Consider the following 24,434-nt stretch of genomic DNA (forward strand, 5'->3'; position numbering starts at 1 on the left):
CAATATGTGGTTTGGCATTGTCATGTTGGAAAATGCAAGGTCTTCCCTGAAAGAGACGTCGTCTGGATGGGAGTATATGTTGCTCTAGAACCTGGATATACCTTTCAGCATTGATGATGTCTTTCCAGATGTGTAAGCTGCCCATGCCACACACACTAATGCAACCCCATACCATCAGAGATGCAGGCTTCTGAACTGAGCGCTGATGATAACTTGGGTTGTCCTTCTCCTCTTTAGTCCAAATGACACGGATTTCCTGATTTCCATAAAGAACTTCAAATTGTGATTCGTCTGACCACAGAACAGTTTTCCACTTTGCCACAGTCCATTTTAAATGAGCCTTGGCCCAGAGAAGACGTCTGCACTTCTGGATCATGTTTAGATATGGCTTCTTCTTTGAACTATAGAGTTTTAGCTGGCAACGGCGGATGGCACGGTGAATTGTGTTCACAGATAATGTTCTCTGGAAATATTCCTGAGCTCATTTTGTGATTTCCAATACAGAAGCATGCCTGTATGTGATGCAGTGCCGTCTAAGGGCCCGAAGATCATGGGCACCAACTATGGTTTTCCGGCCTTGACCCTTATGCACAGAGATTCTTCCAGATTCTCTGAATCTTTTGATGATATTATGCACTGTAGATGATGATATGTTCAAACCCTTTGCAATTTTACACTGTCAAACTCCTTTCTGATATTGCTCCACTATTTGTCAGGGCAGAATTAGGGGGATTGGTGATCCTCTTCCCATCTTTACTTCTGAGAGCCGCTGCCACTCCAAGAGTCTCTTTTTCTACCCAGTCATGTTAATGACCTATTGCCAATTGACCTAATGAGTTGCAATTTGGTCCTCCAGCAGTTCCTTTTTTGTACCTTTAACTTTTCCAGCCTCTTATTGCCCCTGTCCCAACTTTTTTGAGATGTGTTGCTGTCATGAAATTTCAAATGCGCCAATATTTGGCATGAAATTTCAAAATGTCTCACTTTCGACATTTGATATGTTGTCTATGTTCTATTGTGAATACAATATCAGTTTTTGAGATTTGTAAATTATTGCATTCCGTTTTTTATTTACAATTTGTACTTTGTCCCAACTTTTTTGGAATCAGGGTTGTAGATCGGATAGAATAATCCCTTCTTTCGTCCTTTCAAGACGGCACAGGGCTTGTGTAAAATATTCAGATGGTGATTTTTGCAGTATCAGGCCATCACCACTTCCCCTTTACTGTGTGTGAGATGGAGAGCTGAACACTGAGAACCAACCACAAACCTCTCCACCAACTAGAACAACGGTCACAGTTTTGTTCTTTCGTTTCTCTTTTCATAGCTCATAACTTTTTCTGTGTGTTTGGAGGTTGTGTACAGATAGTAGAAAAATAAACTTGTCAGTATTTATCTCAAACATTGAGGGACCTGAACACTTGTGAAAGTGAAAAGCACAACTCAGCTCTGTAGATTTGTGTCCCGTCGGTTGGATTCAGGGTTAAATGTGAATCTTGAAATTAGATGCAAGATTTTTTTCTGCATTTTGGAGAAATAAGTCAGTTGAAATGTTGCTCGTCCTGATGATATAATGAGAGAGCGTGTGAGATGACGAGACAAACACAAGTTTCAACACCAACAAAACCAGTTCAGACAGGAATCAGTCAGACTCTGGAATCTACTTCCTGTAATATCATCGTGAAAATTGTAATTCCTATTAAACTGAATGTATGTGATGTAAACATATCAGTGGTTTCCAGAATACAGAGATCATTTGTGACCAAAACAAAAGAAGGATGTATTGAATTATGAGAGTCTCTTCATCACTGAATACAGCACGAAGGTTTTCTGCTCTTGATCATCATCCATTATTCTCGAATCTTCTTCCTGTCAGAGACAACAGTATATTTCAGTCTCTGAATCAGGGGGAGATTTAATCACTCCTGTGGAACTCGTGATTTTTCTTAAATGCTAAAACCACTGAAACATTTCACCTCATGATCATTTTCAACAGTTTAATTGAAATGTTTACCTTTTTAACTCTCTCTGCACTGCGAGCTGTAAATTCCACCTCAGTGTAAGTCAGTTCCCCAAGTTTTTTCAGAAACTAAAGATATATGAAAAAAATCTGATTCATGTTAATAAGCAGGGTAAAAAATCTATACTAAACACAAAAACAGAAAGATCAGTTTCTTGCCTTGTTGTGTTTTCTCTTTAGCCAAACCCACACAGGGATGGATATTAATAACAGGAAAACTCCAATACCGGTAGATATCAGGACAGGAAGCAGTGAATGGGAACGATCAGTTTGTTCTGAGAACAATACGATATCATCATAAAGATCAAAAAAAAAAAATCTCCTTGTGACACACACATGGGCTGGGCAATGTGACAAAAATACCAAAACCCAATCCTCTTTGACGTACCTGAGTTATAATAACAGAGCTGTGAGATGTTGAGAGAAGTTGTTTTATTGCTGACAGGGTTTGCAGACACACAGATATAAGAGTTCCTGTTATTCTCTGTGTGTTGTATCTGAAGTGTGAGACTGAGGGGAACACTGAGATCTGTGTTATTGGTGATGGAGATTCTCTCATTCTCTCTGTACCAGGATAACTTCACATCTTCTCCATTCTCCACAGAGCACAGGAGGAAACACGGCTCTGTAGAAGACACGCTTTGCTTTCCTCTCTGATTTCTTATTACTGGAGCTGATACTGGAGCTAAGAAACAGAAGCACAGATTAATAACATAAGTCATGTAAAGCAACATGGAAGTTCATGTTTGATTATACAGTTGGTGTCAGAAGTTTACATACAGTGACATGAATGTCATCTTGGACATGAGTGTAATGGCAATATTTGGGCTTTCAGTAATTTCTTTTAACTGTTCTTTTTCTGTGGTAGAATGATTGTACAGCATACATATTTAATTGAAAAAAACACTTAAATTTGGTGCACAAGTTTTAATTTCCTTTGGGCTTTATGAAATCAACACAGGGTCTAAATTATACATATAGTGTCAAAAATGTACATATGCACTCACTTAGATTATTAATTCAGAGGTGTTGAAACTTCCAAAATGTCTCTTATCTTGCCAAGGGCAAGGTCTCTTAACTTTCTGTTAGTGATTATGATTGACTACAGCTGGTAGTTTCTCTTTGCCTTCATAAAAAGGGTTTGTTTACAGCACTTATTGGCTTGACCAATACACAGTCGTCTTCTTTTGGCTGCTCCCGATTCGAGGTTGCTACAGCAGATCTTTTGTCTCCATTGCTCCCTGTCTTCTGCATCCTTCTCTACCACACCTGCCACTTTCACGTCCTCTCTCACCACATCCATGTATCTCCTCTTTGGCCTTCCTCATTTTTGTGTGCCTGGTAGCTCTATCCTCAACATTCTCCTTCCAACATGCTCTGCATCTCTTCTCAGGATATGCCCGTATCATCTCAGTATCATCTCTCTTAGCTTAATTCCCAAGCTCTCCACATGTGCTGTCCCTCTTATGTGCTCGTTCCTTATCCTGTCCAACCTTGTCACTCCCATCACAAACCTTAACATCCTCAACTCCACCACCTCCAACTTTGCCTCCTGTCTCTTCATTAAGGGTACTGTCTGCAATCCAGACATCATAAAATGGGAAAATCCGAGAAGATCAGTGCAGTTCTGAGAAAGAGGATCACCGATATACACAACTCCAGAATGTCTCTTGGAGCCATTTCTAAACACCTGCAAATTAGATCAGTTCAAACAATTGTATCCAAGTTATTGTGAGGTGTAGTCACTTTGCCAAGCCACTTTGCTTCAAGAAAACCCAAACAGTCACTCTCAGCTGAAAGGAAATTGGTTTGGATGGTCAGGAACAACCTGGGAACCACCATGGCACAGCTCTGCCATGAACTGGAAGCTGATGGATCACTGTCTACAGTTCAGTTCACCATGGGCTAAGAGGCTGCAATCCAAGAAATGACGTCCTACTCCAGAATTGACACCTTCAATCTTAACTAAAGTTTAAAGCTGAACACACGGACAAAGAAAAAGCCTTCTGGAGGATAGCTGTATGGTCAGATGAGACAAAGATTGAGGTGTTTGGCCACAATGACCACCATGTACAGAGGGACACTGTACCAGCTGGTGGTGGTAGTAGGATCATCATACTCTGGAGCTGTTTTGCTGCCAGTGGAACTGATTCATTGCACAAAGTGGATGGAATAATGAAGGACTACCTCAGAATTCTTCAGGATAAACCATCAGTAACTTCTACATGACTTGGGACTTTGGTGTTACAACAGGTCAAATGATCCCAAACATGCATCAGAGCTGGTTGTGGAGGATAAAGCAGGCTAACATTAAGCTTATAACAAGTCCTGACTTCAACCCTATTGAAAATATATGGAGCGTGCTTTAAGTCAAGTCCATGCCAAGAAAAAAAATTAATTGAACTCTACCAAGCCTACCATGAAGAGTCATGAAATATCCAACAAGAATTCTGCCAGAAGCTTGTTCATTGTAAACAAAAATGTTTGGTCAAGGTGAATCTTGCAAAGAGACATTTTATCCAAATATTAGGTGTGTTGTATGGATATTTCTGACCTTGTATGTATAATTTTGACCATGTGTTGTGTTCAGAAACCCCAAAGAAAATTAAAACTTGTGCATCAAATTCCAGTGCTTTTTTTTTAGTTCAAGATGTATGCTGGACAATCATTCTGCCACAGAAAAAGAACAGTTCAAAGAAATTACTGAAAGCCCAAATATTGCCATAGTATTCATATCCAAGATGACATTCATGTCACTGTATGTAAAATTATGACCACAACTGTACAACAGAAAGAAAAGCTTCTTAACTGCTCCATCATCTAAAAACTCTCCAGAATGCAGGTGACATACAGACATAAAAGATGAAAGAGTTTATTCAGGCAAACTAACAGACAAATCTAAACTGTGATGCAGAAAACAGTAAAGAAAAAAGAAAGAAAAGACCCTGCAATTGTCAGGCGATACACAAACAGGATGTGGGAGTCAATATCAGAAAGCAAAGTCCAAAACCCAGACTCAGCAGAACAATAAGAAAGGCTGGGTAAAGTCAGAAAACTGAAGTCCTGAAATACTGAACTGAGAGACTGAAGTGATCGTGAGCAGGTGAGTGCAAACAGTAACCAGGAGACTGCGAGCGGTTAAGTGCAGGATGGGTTTTGTAGTCCATGGTGGCCATATTTGAAGGCCACTGTGAATTCTGGGAAGTGGAGACTTGCGTGTAAGCAGGTGCAGACGTGACAAAAACATGTATTCATTATTTTTATTCACTGTTACAATTCCTCAGAATTCTGAATTCATTCAAAAATCATTTTCCAGGACGATTCCACTGACGGCAGCAGGGTGGTGTAGTGGTTAGCACTGTCGCCTCACAGCAAGAAGGTCTGGGTTCGAGCCCCGTGGCTGGCAAGGGCCTTTCTGTGTGGAGTTTGCATGTTCTCCCCATGGGTTTCCTCTGGGTGCTCCAGTTTCCCCCACAGTCCAAAGACATGCAGGTTAGGTTAACTGGTGACTCTAAATTGACCGTAGGTGTGAATGTGAGTGTGAATGGTTATCTGTGTCTATGTGTCAGCCCTGTGATGACCTGGCGACTTGTCCAGGGTGTACCCCGCCTTTCGCTAGTAGTCAGCTGGGATAGGCTCCAGCTTGCCTGCGACTCTGTAGAACAGGATAAGCGGCTAGAGATAATGAGATGAGATGTATAACTCCCTCCCAAAGCACGAAGACACAGGTTTTCTTTGACAGGTTTAATCTTCAACAATCTTCAAAAACTAAACCGTAAAAACTAAAAACATACACAATACACAGTATTAAAATAACGTCAGCCAAAAGCTAACACACAACTTAAATAACAGACAAGAATGAATAAACAAAATGACAAACAAAGCATTACCTTGTTGGCTGTGTGCACAGTGAGAGAAAGTTAGGCTTGATATCTTCAGTTCTTTTACAGTCATAAACTTGTGTAAAACGTCTTAATGTCCAACTTTGAGGAGAGCATCTCTCCTGCCGCCGAACACTTCGATGCTTGAGTCCATCTAACGCTTGGCTGGCCTACGTTGGTAGCTTACGTCACACGCACACATACAGCCGAGGTCACGTTTCAAAATAAAAGTTCCCGTTTTCAACTCAGGTAAATACACACATATACCCAAATAAAATAAACATTAATTCTCAAAAATACCCTTTGCACACAAAACACTGATGTACATGCTTGCAACTGTTACACTCCCACCAAATCACATAAACCTTAATGTGGGATTTCCCTTAACTTACAAACTGTTGCAAGTCAACTATTAAACATGAAATGTTAAAACAAACATTAAGCATTTTGATCTGCTTCAATCAAAGGAATAACCTTGTGTATTGGTCTGTCAAGAAAAACTGTTTTAGTTGTAGATTTACCCTTTGTGTCAAATGATGTGTCACTAACTAACAATCTGACCTTTCTCACCCTATCATCTGATGATGGAAAGACTTCATGTACTCTGGCCAGCTTCCATTCTCTGCGTGGTGCTTGATCATCCTGCAGGAGCACAATGTTATTAACCATCAGGTTTCTTTTGTTCTTTTGCCACTTTTGTCTTGGTTGTAAACTCAGTAGATATTCTTTTCTCCAACGAATCCAGAATTCATTAGCTAAATACTGAACTTTACGCCATCTTTTTTGTAGGTAGAGATCTTCTTTCATGAACTGTCCAGGCAGAGGTAGAATAACAGTTGACTTCATGGTAAGAATATGGTTCGGAGTCAAAGGTTCCGGAGCGGATGGGTCATTCAAGTTCTCTACGGTAAGTGGTCTGCTATTGATGATTACCATCACCTCGTAAAAGAAGGTTCGCAGCGAGGAGCTGTCTAATATTTGCGCTGACTCGTCGAGAATAGCAGTGAGAACACTCCTTATGGTTCTGATTTGTCTTTCCCAGATGCCACCCATGTGGATCGCCGCTGGGGGATTCATTACGAATTCACATCCGAGAGCCTTGACTCTTTCTCCACACATTCCTTTCATGAGTTCTGCAAACTCCCTTCTTGCTCCAATAAAATTGCTGCCTTGATCACTTCTAAGTTGACGAACACTACCTCTTATGGCAATGAACGCTCTTAGTGCATTGATGAATGCGTCAGTTGTCATGTCGTCAAGCATTTATTTCTACGTGAATGGCTCTTGAACATAGACAGGTAAATAGACCATATCTTTTAACTTCCTTTCTTCCTTCCTTTACTAGGAAAGGTCCAAAGCAATCTATGCCAGCGTAGGTGAACGGTGGAGCTGTTTCCGTTCGATCTGAAGGTAAGTCACTCATTTTTTGTTCTTCTGTATGTCTCCTATACTTCCGAAACTTGACATACTTAAAGATGTGTGATGACACTGCACTGCTGCTTCCCAAGATCCACCATCCATTGGCTTGCAGTTCGTTCAAGGTCATTCCACGTCCCTGATGATGAACTCTTTCATGGAAGTGTTTAATAAGCAGGGCTGATATGTGACAGTTCCTTGGAAGTACAACTGGATGCCTTACGTGTGGGTGTAACGCAGCTTGACTTGAACGTCCGCCCACTCTCAGGACTCCATCTTCGTCCAGAATTGGACTTAACTTCTTCAGCTTACTGTGTTTGGTCTTTGTTATCATTTCTTTTACTTTCAGGTTCTTTATCTCATTTGGGAATGCTTCCTCTTGGACCAGTTTGATTATGGTAAGTTCTGCTTCCTTTCTTTCTTCTAAACTTGTACTCTCATTGGTTCTCTCTTTCAGACCTTTATGTTCTTGGATCAGTCTCTCCAGTCTGGCAACTGCTTGTACTACCCTTGACCAATCAGAAAACTTTTCAAGGTGGTCCAATAATAACCTGTCTTCCTTTGCCTTTGTATTGAATACCAGGGCCTTTCGAAGCTCAGGGTCATCATCCTTAACTTCGCCCACCTTGCTTTCTCTGTGAGGTAGTTCTTGCTGCCAAAGAAACTGTGGACCTGAGAACCAATTGGAGTTCTTAAGTTGCTCTGCAGTCAACCCTCGAGATGCATGGTCTGCTGGATTTTCCTCAGATGCAACGTAAGCCCACTGTTCAGGGTTTGTGCTTTATTTGATTCTCTGTATTCGGTTTGCTACAAACACGTGGAATCTCTTGGCATCATTGTTTATGTAGCTGAGAACTACGGTAGAATCTGTCCAAAAGTACTCCTTTGGATCTTGGAGCTCCAGCTCGTTTCGGAGCATGTCACTAACTCTGACTGCAACTACGGCTGCCGAGAGTTCCAATCTCAGTATCGTCGTGACTTTAGTGGGGGAGACTCTTGATTTTCCCATCACCAAGCTACAATGAACTTCGTTGGACTCACTCACAGCTCGCAGGTAAGTACATACACCATATCCTGTGGTGCTTGCATCACAGAAGTGGTGGAGTTCATACTCTTTCACAGGGCCGAATTGAGAAGGTAAGTAGCATCTCTTTATTTCCATGTCAGATAGGTTAGGTACGGTAGGTCTTTAATCCATGACTCCCACTGAGGTCTCAGGCTTTTCGGAAGTTCCTCATCCCATCCGATCTTCTCTCTGCACATGTGCTGGAGAATTTGCTTCCCTAGAAGAATGAAGGGGGCCATGAACCCTAACGGATCATACATGGAGGCTACCGTTGAGAGCACACCTCTCCTTGTAGATGGATTAGACTTGACTTGAACTCTGAATTTGAATGAGTCAGATGTAATGCACCATTCTACTCCAAGAGCTCTCTCCATATGTGGTAGACTGAGAGCCAGGTCTTGATCTTTGATTGCGGCATGGTCCTCCTCTGGGATAGACATCACGTTGTCGCTATTAGAGACGAACTTGTGAAGCCTGAGCTTACTAGTGCCACAAAGCTCTCTGGCTTCCTTGACGAGCTGAATGGCTTCCTGTTCCATGGGAACACTTACGAGCCCATCATCTACGTAGAAATTCCTCTGAATGAAGCGGATGGTGTCTTCACCATACAGCCCTTGCCCTTGAGCTGCCAGGTGTTTTAAGCCAAAGTTGGCACAGCCAGGGGATGAGGCCGCTCCAAACAGGTGGACTCTCGTATGGTAGGTTGATGGTGTAGCCTCAAGGTTACTACTCTCCCACCATAGGAATCGTAGGTAATCCTGGTCTTCAGCTTTCACATAAAACTGGTGAAACATTTCGATGTCGCACATGACTGCAACAAGATCTTTACGGAATCTGCAAAGGACACCCACCAGTGTGTTCGTAAGGTCGGGTCCAGTAAGCAGATCGTCATTGAGACACTCGCCTTGAAACTTAGCGGAGCAGTCGAATACGATGCGGATTTTTCCGGGTTTCTGGGGATGATATACTCCGTGATGTGGAATATACCAGGCCGGACCGCTTTCAGTTTCTTCTTCAGGGATTTTCTCCGAGTCACCACGAGAGATAATGTCATGCATGAAATTCACATAGTCCATGTAGTATGTTTCATTCCTTCTTAGCTTCCTTTCAAGACATTTCAAGCGGTGCACTGCACATATCCTGTTGTCAGGCAGCTTTGGACTTTCATCCTTAAACGGTAATGGCATTTCAAGGTGACCATCGTCTCTTTGAGATATGTTTTCTCTCAATTTGGACAAGAACTTAAGATCATCTTGAGACACCGGGTCATCATCTCCTGCTCTTTCTGAGAAGTCTGACTCCAGGACCTTGATGATGTCTGAAGGGGTAATCTCTTTGACTTTGCATCTGTTGACATAGTGAACTTCAGCTTTCAAGTTGACAGAAGAATCAACACTTGGTGTGACTTGCATCACTACTATGCAATGACTGATTCCAATGGCATCTCTGAACTCTAAACAAGGATTCCCATGGCCGACTATACTCCACCCCAGGTCAGTACGTTGAGCATAAGGCTGATTTGCTTGACCGGACACGATTTCTCGTAGGAGTAAGGCTTGTGAGCAATTGTAGCCAATGAGCAGACCTACTTCACAGCTCTGCAGAGGCACTATGTGTTCTTGAAGGTGCTCTAAATGGGGCCAAGCCTCAGCTGTTTCTTTCGTGGGTATGTGAGTTCTGTTAGCGGGAATAAAGTCACGTGTGTAGGTTGGCGGTAAGGTAATCCTTTTGCCTGAGTAAAAGCCTCGAACTTGAAGGTTTCTCACTCTTTGAGACTGAACTACAGTGGTTCTTGAAGTCATAGTTGAGAACTTCAACTTCACTTGTTCTTTCTCTGCATCCAGAGCATCTGCTACTTCGCTGAGCACAAACATCGTGTCACTCTGAGAGTCCAACAGAGCATAGACAAGCACCTCATCTGCTGGTTGAGTGGCAGACGAAAGCCAGACAGGAACTATTGCAGCTGTTTGCATAGCAGCTTCATGCTGGATGACTCTGTTTGAAGTAGAGGCTGTGACGGTTTCTTTAGACTGCTCAGTTTGAGTCTTTTCCTTATTCTTTTCTTTATTTTGGTTGTTTGACTTGTCTTGACTTTGACTTTGTTTAACTTGTGACTTTTGCTCTCCTTTATCTCTTTTCTCATGCAGACAGGTAGGGTGACACTTCTTGCATGTGCCACAAACACTCCTACTACTGCAGTTCTTGGAGAGATGGCCTGCTTCAAGACAACCGAAGCATAGCTTTTCAGCTTGCACAAACTTGACTCTCTCAGAGACTTCTTTCTCCATAAGCCTTTTGCATACATGCAAGGTATGGCCATTCTTTTTGCAGAACAGACATGCTTTTGTGGCCTGTTCATTAGAACATGTTGTAAGTGTCTTTGCTTTAACATTGAGCTGCTTTTGCTGCTTTGGTTGCTTTGCCTTGTCAGTTTCACTTTGCTTTAGTGACTGCAAAGACATAACTGGATTACAGGCAATTTTTGCTTCTCTTGTCAGGGATGTAACGAACTGACTGAAGCTTGGGAACTGGCCACTCTGCTCTTCCTTCTCCATCACCTGCTGGTTCCATCTAGCCATTAGCCAGTCAGGTAACTTTGCCAGAATCGTTCTGTTTTCGTTACAATCATTCAGTATCTCCAGTGCTTTGACATGCACCATGGCTGCTTCACAGCTATGGAGAAAAAGTCAACAAACACTCTGAGCTCAGTGCTCTCTTTGGCTCCAATTCTGGGCCATGCTTGGAGCTTGTCTCGGTATGCCTTGGCGACTGTAAATGGGTTTCCATAACGCTCTTCCAGAATCTCCCATGCAGCAACATAGGCAGACTCAGTGCCGAGTAGGAAATAGCCATCCAGTGCATTCTTGGCTTGCCCACCTATATATCTACGAAGGTAGTATATCTTCTCCTTCTCCCTAATATTCTTCTGGTCAATCAATGTTTGAAAGGATAGTTTCCAGTCACTGTACTTCAATGGATTGCCAGTGAATATTGAAGGTTCAGGAACAGGAATTCTGTTTGCACTTATTGCATCAGTAAGCATCATAATGAGCTCTGGCGTGTTTGGATTTGTGGATGTTGCTTTAGCTTGTGGAGCTAGAGGTACAGAAGACTGAGGACCTCTTGCAGGATGTGGCAACTGATGGCTAGCTGCCACCTCATGGCTCAAGATGTCAGTAGGCTCTTGTTTGACGTTTAGCCCTTGGTCGTACACCTGCATTCTTGCTCGCGTAGCGTTGAGCTCTTTCATGGTTTCTAAATGCTTTATTTTTATTCACTTTTCTTCAAGCTTGACTTTCATTTGAGCTGCCTCTTCTTCTCTTTTAATTCTCCACTGAATTTCTTCTTCTTCCCTTTCTAGGCGTCGCTTCAGGTCTTCTGCCTCTTGAGCTGCCATCTTCCTGTTCGCCTCAGCCTCTAGGTGCTGCAATTCCAATTGTTCTCCTTGTTGCTCTTCCAACACTTTCAGAACAGCTTGGCTTTCTGCAGCATCCACAACAGCTTCTTGGCACTTGACGGAAGACGTGTTCGAATGCTCTGAGGCGCCCTTCAAGAGAGAAGTAACAGAATCAAATTCACTTTTGGTGGAGTTCCAGAGAGACCCTGCCTCCGGCCAATCTGGTTCATCTTCATGTGGGAGCTTCCCATCCAGGTAAGCAGTGGCTTTGGCAACAATGAAGTCGGAAACTTGTACACACAGGTCGACTCTTCGCCGTGTGTCTTGGTCTGGTGTTAAGACTCTGTGCAGGTCTTCATAGACATGCTGAACATCTGCTGAGAGGCCTTTGACATCGTGAAGAATATCCTTGAGTAGATCCTCTGCTAGAGGCTCTGCGAACTGTGATAATGAATGCTTACAGGATTTAACAAGTGTTCGCCATTTCTTGTAAATGTAATCAAATCTTTGTTGTAGTGACTTCATTTTGGCTTCTTGCATTGCTTTTCCCTTCTCTGTTAGAGTACGAGTTCGCTCACTTCGTCTCAGCGGCTGCCCTTCTGCTGGCTGAGAACCAACTTCACTCGCATTGTCTTCAAGAGGACCATCTGGATGTTCACTTCCATCATCAACTTGCCCTACGTACCTTAAGTGTAGACTCACTAGATTCTGACATAATTAAATAACTAAGTTATTAAAAGTAGTAAATGCAAACTTGAATATTAAATGTAAATAGAGTCTTAATGTTTGTAACGTTAAAGTCTAAATGTGTGTAATGTTTTATATTAAATGCTGAATATGAAATGCTTTAACTGTAAATACCTACTCAGATAATTGAATGTACATAAAGTCTGCATTAAATGTTAACACCTATTTAGGTGTCTCTTGCATCTTTGAATTGAAATATTGTACACTGAAATAGTTCAATAAACCAAATACTGTTCACTGTACTTATTACTAGTAATGTGCTGAAATACCTCAAAATGCACATATAAACTCAAAATGTAGCTTAAACTTAAATATCAGATGGCAAATAGCCTTCACCGTGAATTATCAAAAACACACTTTAAATCAGCACATAAGGACTTCAATATGAAACACCTTCACTCTTAGCTTTAAGGCATTCAACTTCAAACATAAATGTTTCAACCTTTAACTTAAATCATAAGCTTCAATAAACTCAGAAGCAATACTCAAATGCAAGATATTAGACTTAGAAATCGAGTAGCATTACCACACACCACACTATGAAATCAGCTTCACTTAAATCTTTTCTTAATCCTTTAAAACATACTTGCAAAGTCCCTTATTTGTCCACTCTTGTTAGTGGACAAGTTCTTGATGGCTTTGCTTTGAAATCGTTGCTGATTCAGTTTGTGTGTTGCTTACCGACGCTTGTTCAGTTCGTCAGATCATGTGTTGAACGTGTGCATTCTACTCATCTGCGTGTCCGCGAGACGACCGCTGCAATGTTCCATGGCCATGAGGAGAGTGCGTGTTCGATGAGCTTCTTGGAACGACCGCTGCGACATGCCGTGGACACGAGCAGGCTGCGTGATGTTCTTGCTTGGGATTGCTGCCTCCAACATCGATGAACAGTCCCTTGTTTTCACTATAACTCCCTCCTAAAGCACGAAGACGCAGGGGTTTTCTTTGACGGGTTTAATCTTCAACAATCTTCAAAAACTAAACCGTGAAAACTAAAAACATACACAATACACAGTATTAAAATAACGTCAGCCAAAAGCTAACACACAACTTAAAATGACAGACAAGAATGAATAAACAAAATGACAAACAAAGCATTACCTCATTGGCTGTGTGCACAATGAGAGAAAGTTAGGCTTGATATCTTCAGTTCTTTTACAGTCATAAACTTGTGTAAAACGTCTTAATGTCCAACTTTGAGGAGAGCATCTCTCCTGCCGCCGAGCACTTCGATGCTTGAGTCCATCTAACGCTTGGCTGGCCTACGTTGGTAACTTGCGTCACACGCACACATACAGCCGAGGTCACGTTTCAAAATAAAAGTTCCCGTTTTCAACTCAGGTAAATACACACATATACCCAAATAAAATAAATATTAATTCTCAAAAATACCCATTGCACACAAAACACTGATGTACATGCTTGCAACCGTTACAAGATGAGATGAGATTTGACTGACTGCATTCCTACAAGTTTGTACCTCATGACTCCTTGGGCTCTGACTGGATATTTTTGTAATTCTGAAGTGATGAGTGTAAACATGGACAGGAAGGAGAAAATAAACACTTTTACTCACCATAAACCAGGGGCGATTCTAGCATCTGATCTTTGGGGGTGCTTAGCCCCCAGAGCTGACAGAGGCACCTGGCTTGAATGACAGTGTTTCCACGTTTATTCCGTGTTTATTTCCACGTTAGTTCCTCATCAGCGTGGAATCCAGTTTAAAAAAAACACCATGTCGTAGCAAGCACTCGCGCAGACAGGCAACCCAATCAGAGGGGACGCAGGGAGGAGAGGGATTTTACTGCTCATAGAACTATCACGTAACAGGTGAATTCAAGAACACACACACTCCCGCGCACACATTCATTGCGCAGTGCGCAAGGGCACTTATTTCTGAAAATTACATCCAAAAGCAGTGTTTTTGAGGGTGCTGAGCTCGTTTTTGGGGGTGCTTGAGCACCCCCAAAAATAAGCTAAACACGCCCCTGCCATAAACACTGACACTGAAAGTCCTAGATGAGAGATGTTCAGTAAGAACTTGTAATAAATAAACTCCAGAAAGGTTTCTGCTGATGTTCCTGAGGTTAAAGCTCCACTGATTCTGTCCAGCTGCAGTCGCTCTTTAAATCTCTCACTGATTTCTGTCACAGTTTCTCCTTTAAACACCTGACTGATCAGTATCTTTCTCTCTGCTTTCTCAGGTCCATAAAGCCACAGAATCTGAGCATCACTCTGAATTCCAGTTATCCCAGTATGGAGAGTTATCGTGGTTCCTTCCACTTCCTGCAGTGTGACCGTCTCGTCTCCAGCTGCACACAGTAAACCTGCATCACAGATTCAGCTTCAGATTCATCTTTACACTCTCAGACTACACTGTGGATATCAGATTATTATTATTATTATTATGCACTAAAGTGGTTCTCGGCCTTTTTTCAGCCATGGAACCTCCACAATTGGCTAAAATTCCATTTTCACCTTCTTCATGATGAACTCATTTGATAAAACTATATTTACGGCTACAGTTTCTTCTGTTGTGAAGGAAAGACTCAAACTTACAGCGCAGCAGGAAAAGAGTCCTGAGAGTCCTGATTTCTACTGAAATATTCAGCAGCATGTTTGTTCAGTTGTCCTCAGAGTCTTTATCAGTGAAGAACGCTGTGTTCAGTGCCGTTCTGATGCTGCTGTAGACAATGTTCCCTTACTGTTAGCTCGGCGTCTTTACTGTCCCACATTTATCAGAGCGCTGGGCGGACGTCCTGTCTCAGTGTGTTCAGTCTCTACATGCTCACTACATGCTTTCCTCTCACCAATGTCCACGTACATGTAACCCCATGAAAAATACAGTTGGGTTTATTACGTGTATTTTATTGTTGGCTTCATGTTCATTCATTTTCATTCTGTGACTTCATTAAGAGAGCTGTGTTTGTGACTGTAGTTGCTTTGAGTAACCACAAGGGGGCGCTTCACGTACAGTCGATACGGGAAATTCAGTGAGGGTGTGGTTTTTTGCATGCTAGGAGCTGGACACGCAAGTCAAGCCCCGACACTGGTGTCACAGCGATCTGTTACGAGCGAGATTATTAACGTTTTATGGGAAGAATATTGTTTTATTTTCATGGACACGAGTTGTATGTTTTTCTGAGTTATGAGAGTTCCAGGACGGCTGCGACCGGAGAAATTGCTGTGATTTGTTTTCTTTCCCGAGGACTCCGGTGAGTTTTCTGGTTGTATGCTACATGTTAATATGCTAAGCGATAAGCACATTCTTGTTCACTATGAATGCTAATATTGAACGTTCTTATGTTACAAAAAACCAATCGGAGATTGACCGTAAATGTTGCAAAGATGTTTCAATGAGTTAGTATGCTGAGTATGAGTTGTAAATGTTATTGTTCACATGACGACCGTAATTTTTACTGGGCCATTTTTTGGACGCCAGGTTGATAAGTTCAAATTGTCCGCTAAGGCTTATGATATATAAACTTACAGGGTTTTCCCTAATTTTCTCATGTGAGCACTGTCAAATTCATTTTTGAGATGGTTGAAACATGATAATTGATACAGATAAGAGAGAATAATTTGTGCAACGTGGTTTATGTAATACTGTAAAAGACTCACATTAATGGTGACTTGAGGTTTTTTTTTATATCTCATAATACAGTTGTTTATAGGTTGCATTTGAATAGGAGAGATACAAAAAATATAATTCTGTACAGAAATTGATTGATAACTTTATATTCTGCTATGCAGATTTTTTTTTTTTTGCTGGATCTACGTCAATTCAGACAGTGTTGATATCGACCAGGAGCTCCTGTCTGAGGTGAGACGGAGTCGAAGAGGTTGCACAATCCTCCATCTTCCTCATCTTTGTGAAGAGTCACACCTGGATCAGATAAGATCTGAACAACGTACCGTACACATACACACAACCCGGGTAGTACATACACTAAATAGACTTTGACGGACATGGATTATAACTGACTTTGGACTGAACTTTATTGAACTTTGCTATCAGAACAGCTATAAGCTGGAAAGGACAGTTTATTTTGTTTTGTTTTTTGTTGTTGTTTATTCAGGGGGTTTTGAATCCGAATGGATTTCACTTTGTGTTGTTGTGTAAATAAATAATTGTGTTTACCTTGCACATTAGCCTTCCCTTGCTCCTTGAGTTGGACCAGGGTACAGTATTCATTTAACTGTCTAACTTACTGGGTTGTACACTCCAGGTTACATAGGAAACTTTTTGGCAAGCCAGCCAGGAGCAAGGGTTATATTGGGTTAACTGTACAATACAAACTGTTATCTTGAACACAGAAAATTGCTATCTGATTAATCTGATTATCCTCACATTATTAATTGTTTCTTTTACTCTTGACTTGAACTGAACGATGGCAGACAGTAATGATAAACTGTTTGTATGTGTGTCTGGCATTACCAGTAACGATGTTGATCAGGATGTCATTGATTCCCTTGAGAAACATGGGCCGGTAGCTGGAATAAGGAGAGTGCAAAATCCAGAAGGACCAGAAACAGTCACTGCTGAATTCAAGTCAGGAGCTACAAGAGCCAATATTGAGCCTCTTCTGCCTATGGAAGTGGTGAATGTGACCAATCCGAGTGTGAGGTGGCAAGTAGACCATGTTCCAACACTTAGCTCGTCTGCTGACCAGGCCGCAGCTGTTTTATCTGCGTCATCTACTGACTCCAGTGACAGCAGTAATTCTGATAATGGTGCCCAGTCAGACCACAGCACCACATCTCTAGTACACAGAAGCAAGAGGAAACATGAACATGGTAAGCCCCTCCTACCATTCACGACTACTATGACACCTAAACCAAATGATTCAGGTGCAGTTAAAAAGAAACATACTGTACATTCGAGTCCCACAAGCCCGATTCTGAGTAATGAAGTGACAAGCCTACCTGAAATCCAATGTGTTGTGGTGGAACATGTGATCAAAAGTCAATCAAGCAACTCTAAGTGGATGAGGACGTTTTCTGGTAAAATACCCAAGCCCCCAGGTGAGGCAGATTATGAGACATGGTCGTTACATGCAGAGTTGATGTTTAATGATGATAGTCTTTCAGTTGATGCACAACGGAGAAAGATACTTGACAGCCTGCTTCCCCCAGCTTCAGATGTGGTAAGGCAACTTGGCACCTCTGCACATCCCAGACATTATGTGCAGCTGCTTGACTCTGCATATGGACTTGTTGAGGATGGAGAGGAGGTGCTCGCCAGGTTCTTGAGCACTAATCAGAATCCAGGTGAGAAGCCATCTGATTATCTACAGAGACTGCAGAGTCTCCTGTGCACTGCTGTGAAGAGAGGTGGTGTAAAATGGGTGAATGCAGACCGACACCTACTGAAGCAGTTCAAGCATGGTTGCTGGGACCACAGCCTGGTCTTACAGCTGGAGCTCAAAAATGCAACGCCTCCTAACTTTGCAGAGCTATTGTTACAGGTACGTACTGAAGAGGACAGGAGAGCATCAAAACATGACAGGATGCAATGTCACTTTGGCTCCTCCAAGACAAAGCCTTCAGTAAACGTTCACTCTGTGCCTGGCATCTCTCTCTCTGTGATTCCAATGCCAACTTACTGCAGTCATACATCTCTGAAACTGAAAGTCTGAGAAAGCAAGTAGCTCAGCTACAGATGCAACTCAACAGCAAGAAACACAAGAAAGAGAGCAAAAACAGGAATTTAAAGCTGCAGTACCATCAAATAACTCCCCTCCACCAGTAGCTGAAGCACAGGCTCATCAAGTGATGTCACAGAACGCACCCATTCTAAGACCTCAACCAAAGGCTTGGTTCTGTTATAAGTGTGGAGAGGATGGCCACATCGCCAGGAACTGTGACAAGCCCATGAACAAAGCCCTTGTAGACCAGAAATACACAGAACTCAAGCACAAGCAGAATGAGTGGAAGGCAAGGCAGCCTTTAAACTGGAACAGGTTCCAGTGACGGGACCTACTGGAACCAAGGACACGGAGGAGAGTCCCATATCAAAATGGAGATGTGAAAACAAATGTCAACAAGCCACTGCAGCCACACATCAGCTCACAGGAAGATTGGTTGGCTCGAGACATGTAGCCAGAGTCACAGTTGGCAGAGTTCAGCAAAACTGTTTAATGGATGGCGGCTCGCAGGTCACGACCATCACCGAATCCTTTCATGATACCCACTTATCTTCTCACCCAATCATTCCCATAGAGGACCTCTTACATATAGAGGGAGCTGCAGGTCAGCTTGTTCCTTACCTCAGCTGCATTGAAGTTGACATAGCTTTCCCAGAACATTTCACAGGACAGTCTAAGGTGGTCACAACACTGGCTCTGGTTGTCCCTGATCCCAGAGCGAGTGTAGACATTCCAGTTCTCGTCAGCACAAATACCCTCGACATCCTGTACAAAGGTTTCAATGAAGGAACAACATATTCACCAGACTGTTAAGATGCTTCACTTGTCAGACATCTACTTAAACAAGACACAACAAGATGGGAGAGTGGGCAGAGTGAAATTACAATCAAAGAACACCATAGTCATTCCGGCTGGGAAGAAAGTGGCAGTGGACAGCGATGCGAGACATGCCCCCACGGCCTATGGTGCGTCTCTCCTGGTTGAGCCCCCCACCAATGTCAGTCTGCCAGGTGGCTTGATATGCTGCAGCTACATAATGGCAAGTCCACGTCAGACCTCCTTTAAAGTTCCCATCCTCCTCAAGAATGAGTCAGCACATGACATTGTAGTCCCAACCCATCAAACACTTGCAGAGCTCTCAGTGCCACTGTCCATCTCTCCATTGATCTCCACCAGTGACATTAAAGGAGAAGTACAAACCTCAACCCAGACAGTACAGAACAGTACTGCCCAGGGTTTCACAACTGGTCAAGTAAATCCTGAAAACTTGATTGAGTTTGCTGATTCCCCTTTGTTGAAGGAGTGGAGAGACAGGGTCATCAGGAAGTTGAATTCCATTCCTGAAGTCTTCGCAAGGGGAGCTCTTGATTATGGGCACACGACAGCCGTAAAGCAGAAAATCCGCCTCTCTGATCCGATGCCTTTCAAACAGAGGGCAAGGCCCATCTATCCATCTGATTACGAGGCAGTTTGCCTTCATCTGAAAGAGCTGTATGATGCAAACATCATAAGGGAGTCAGAGAGCCCATTTGCTTCGCCAATTGTCGTAGTGAAAAAGAAAAATGGACAAATCCGCCTCTGTGTGGATTACAGAAAACTGAACAGCCTGACAATCAAGGATGCTTATGCTCTGCCACACATCGAAGAGGTGTTTGCATCCCTGACAGGAGCAAAGTGGTTCTCTGTCATGGATTTAAAGTCAGGCTGCTATCAGGTGAAAATGGAGGAAGAGGATAAACATAAGACCGCTTTTGTCACACCAATGGGTTTTTGGGAGTTCAATAGGATGCCACAAGGAGTAACCAATGCTCCAAGCACTTTCCAGCAAGTTATGGAAAGGTGTATGGGCTCGCTAAATCACAGAGAAGTGCTGGTATTCCTAGACGATCTCATTGTGTTCGCCAATGCCCTGGAAGAACATGAGGAGCTGCTTTTGAGGGTGCTGAACCGACTGAGAGAGTTCGGTCTCAAATTGTCACCAGAGAAGTGTCATTTCTTCAGGAAGTCTGTGAGATACCTAGGTCACATAGTGTCAGAAAATGGTGTGGAGACCGACCCTAATAAGATCACAGCACTCACCTCATGGCCCGCCTGAACAATATATCCGAGTTGAAGTTGTTCCTCAGCTTCACAGAATATTATCGAAGGTTTGTCAGAGACTACTCTAAGATTGCAAAGCCTCTAAACGACCTGACAGCCGGATACGTCCCTGCAAAGAAAAAGAAACAAGAGAATGCATCAAAAAGTCAAAGGTCATTCTCTAATGCTGACTTAAAGAAACCCTTTAATGACAAACGGACACCCTCATGTGAGGAGGCATTCAAAACCCTCATTGAGCGATTAACAACAGCACCTGTACTGGGTTTTGCAGACTCCAAGAAGCCATACATACTGCACACAGATGCTAGCTCACATGGACTTTGAGCTGCTTTATACCAGGAACAAGATGGTCAAATGAAGGTTATCGCATATGCCAGTCGAGGGTTATCCAACTGTGAACACAGGTACCCCACTCACAAGCTTGAGTTCCTCAGCCTCAAGTGGGCAATCACAGAAGTTTGCTGATTACCTCTATGGAGTGGAGTTCTGTCTGCTGACTGACAATAACCCGCTGACTTATGTTTTGACCCCTGCAAAACTGGATGCTTGTGGTCATCATTGGCTTGCTGGCCTTTCCAACTTCAATTTCAGCATCAAATACAGGGCTGGCAAAAAGAACCAGGATGCAGATGGGCTATTGAGACGCCCACACGCCCCTGCAGAAATTGATAACAGTGCAGCAGTTGAGGACGAAAGGGTGTGGCAGTTTATGTCAAAGTTTGTGAAGGAGGGAAACAAGGACACTTTCCCAAAGGAGGCTGTCAAAGCTGTCTGTGAAAGACATCAGCTGGACAAGTTCGCTGAGACAGAGGAAGGAAGTGGTCATTTACCTGTCAATGTGGAGTGTCTAGCAATGGATGGACACGCCATCTGCTCTGAATATGCCCAAGCCGACCTGCTTCCTGGATCCACCACACTTCCCAGAATGTCTCAGCAGGATTGGGCTGTGGAGCAGAGGAATGATCCAACAATCAGCAGAGTAATAGATGTCGTCAGAGCAGGTAAACGCCTCACGTACCGTCTCCGGCAGAAAGAGGAGCGGGAGGTGCAGTTGCTGCTCAGAGTTCAAGATCAGCTGATATTGAGTGATGAAGTCTTGTATAGAAAGTGCAAGGGTGAGAATCAACTTACCTTCTAGCTCATTCTCCTGAAGAAATGCAGACAAATGGTGCTAATGAACCTCCATGACGATGTTGGTCATTTGGGGTATGAGAGGACAGTAGATCTGGTACGTGCATGGTTCTATTGGCTGAGGATGTGTTTAGAGGTTGAGGAGAAAATCAAAAGATGTGAAAAGTGCCTTCGACGTAAGGCAAGGGCAGAGAAAACAGCCCCCCTCATCAGCATCAAGACCAGCCGGCCACTTGAGTTAGTGTGCATGGACTATCTCTCTTTGGAGCCAGACGGCCATGGCACAAAGAACATACTTGTGATAACTGACCACTTCACAAAGTATGCGGTTGCAGTACCTACTCCTGATCAGAAGGAAAAACAGTGGCCAAAGCACTATGGAATAACTTCCTTGTACACTATGGCATACCTGAACGCTTACATAGTGATCAAGGCCGAAATTTCGAATCCGCAGTCATCAAAAATCTTTGTAACCTCCTGGGGATAAAGAAGTCGAGGATGACACCTTACCATCCACGTGGTAATCCGGAAGAGCATTTCAACAGAACTTTGCTGGCAATGCTTGGAACCCTCGAATAAGTGGACAAAGTGAAATGGCATGATCATGTGCAACCATTAGTCCATGCCTACAATTGCACGAAGAATGACGCTACTGGATTTTCTTCATACCAACTAATGTATGGAAGACAACCAAACCTGCCTATAGATGTTGCATTTGGACTACATCCCGAGGAACAGAGGGCAGTTACTCATAGTGAGTATGTGAAAAAACTCAGAGAAACACTGGAGAAGAATTACAGACTGGCTGTTGAGCACAGTCATAAGGTGGCGCTACGCAACAAACAGAGGTACGACTTGAAGGTCAGAGAATCCACTTTACAAGTTGGAGACCATGTCCTGGTGAAAAACATGGGGATACGAGGAAAACACAAGATTGCAGATAAGTGGAGTCAAACGGTCTATACGGTGGTGAAACATATTGCTGACTCCCCAGTGTATGTAATGGCTCCACTCACCTCTAAAGGCCCTGAGCGGACATTACATCAAGATCTGCTCCTACCTTGTGGGTTTCTTGCACCTTCAGAGTCAGCAGAAGTCGATGAGGTCAGTCAGAATACCCGAAAGGAGAAAACTGCCAAAACCTCCCAGAGAAATCCGGTACCTGAAGTTGAGGAGGCAGAACATCTGTATGATAGTGATGAAGAGGTGAAATTGCACTATCCATCAATGAGTCAAGATGACATTACTCACCCATCATTCACTGTTGCGTATGATATTCCCAGAACACAGATTAACCCTCCCTTGAACTTGGACGTGAACCCAGAAGAGTCAAATCTCAACCCAACTGCTAGAGAATTCCATCCCCAACAAGTGGAAGAAGAGGAACACTCAAATGCATCCCAGGACTCAAGTGTGGAAGCAGAAGTGGATGTTAACTTACCTGCTGACCCCTTACCTGTGGATGATGTGAATTTACCGATTGAGACAAACTCGTCTGTGGATGAAATTCACTTACCTGTTCATGTACCTGTTGATGAGGGTCGAGCAGTACTGAATGAACCAGTCGATGGAGAACCTGAAAAGGAAATTGACAACACAGAACTGGCAAACTGGGATCAGAGAACAATGAGGGAGGAGAACAAAAGAGACCATGTTGGAGAGGTAATTGGACTGACTGATACCAGTTCCATTCAGGATGAAAGACAACCAGAGGCCAGATGGCCAACCAGAACTAGAAGAGAGCCTGAGAGTTTGCCATATAAAAGTCTTGGAAACCCCTTGACTCTGGTCATGTGTTCCATATTACACAGCCTTGACCAAGTTTTTACAGAAGCCCTTGATTTGCCCACTGTACCAAGCCCTTCACCTTTCCCTTACACAAGTCCAGTTATTGATATTTAAGTGTGAGTTGACATGCAGAGACGCATGCCAATTAAGGGTGAGTGGATGTAACCCCATGAAAAATACAGTTGGGTTTATTACGTGTATTTTATTGTTGGCTTCATGTTCATTCATTTTCATTCTGTGACTTCATTAAGAGAGCTGTGTTTGTGACTGTAGTTGCTTTGAGTAACCACAAGGGGGTGCTTCACGTACAGTCGATACGGGAAATTCAGTGAGGGTGTGGTTTTTTGCATGCTAGGAGCTGGACACGCAAGTCAAGCCCCGACACTGGTGTCACAGCGATCTGTTACGAGCGAGATTATTAACGTTTTATGGGAAGAATATTGTTTTATTTCCATGGACATGAGTTGTATGTTTTTCTGAGTTATGAGAGTTCCAGGACGGCTGCGACCGGAGAAATTGCTGTGATTTGTTTTCTTTACCGAGGACTCCGGTGAGTTTTCTGGTTGTATGCTACGTGCTAATATGCTAAGCGATAAGCACATTCTTGTTCACTATGAATGCTAATATTGAATGTTCTTATGTTACAAAAAAACAATCGGAGATTGACCGTAAATGTTGCAAAGATATTTCAATGAGTTAGTATGCTGAGTATGAGTTGTAAATGTTATTGTTCACATGACGACCGTAATTTTTACTGCGCCATTTTTTTGGACGCCAGGTTGAGGAGTTTAAATTGTCCACTAAGGCTTATGATATGTAAACTTACAGGGTTTTCCCTAATTTTCGAATGTGAACACTGTCAAATTCATTTCTGAGATAGTTGAAACATAATTGATAATTTGTGCAACGTGGCTTATGTAATACTGTAAAAGACTCACATTAATGGTGACTAATTGATAACTTTATATTCTGCAATGCAGATTGTGTGGCTTTTTTTTTTTTTTGCTGGATCTATGTCAATTCAGACAGTGTTGATGTCGACCAGGAGCTCCTGTCTGAGGCGAGATGGAGTCAAAGAGGTTGCACAATCCTCCATCTTCCTCATCTTTGTGAAGAGTCACACCTGGATCAGATAAGATCTGAACAACGTACCGTACACATACACACTACCCGGGTAGTACATACACTAAATAGACTTTGACGGACATGGATTATAACTGACTTTGGACTGAACTTTATT

General features: G+C 42.8%; 1 pseudogene; it reads right to left on the reverse strand.

The window, feature by feature from the left end:
- Positions 1–1,470: 1,470 nt before the first annotated feature.
- LOC132882589 (HEPACAM family member 2-like) lies at positions 1,471–23,544 on the reverse strand (annotated as a pseudogene).
- Positions 23,545–24,434: the final 890 nt, after the last annotated feature.

Source organism: Neoarius graeffei, chromosome 3 (assembly GCF_027579695.1).
Source record: "Neoarius graeffei isolate fNeoGra1 chromosome 3, fNeoGra1.pri, whole genome shotgun sequence".
Taxonomy (NCBI): domain Eukaryota; kingdom Metazoa; phylum Chordata; class Actinopteri; order Siluriformes; family Ariidae; genus Neoarius; species Neoarius graeffei.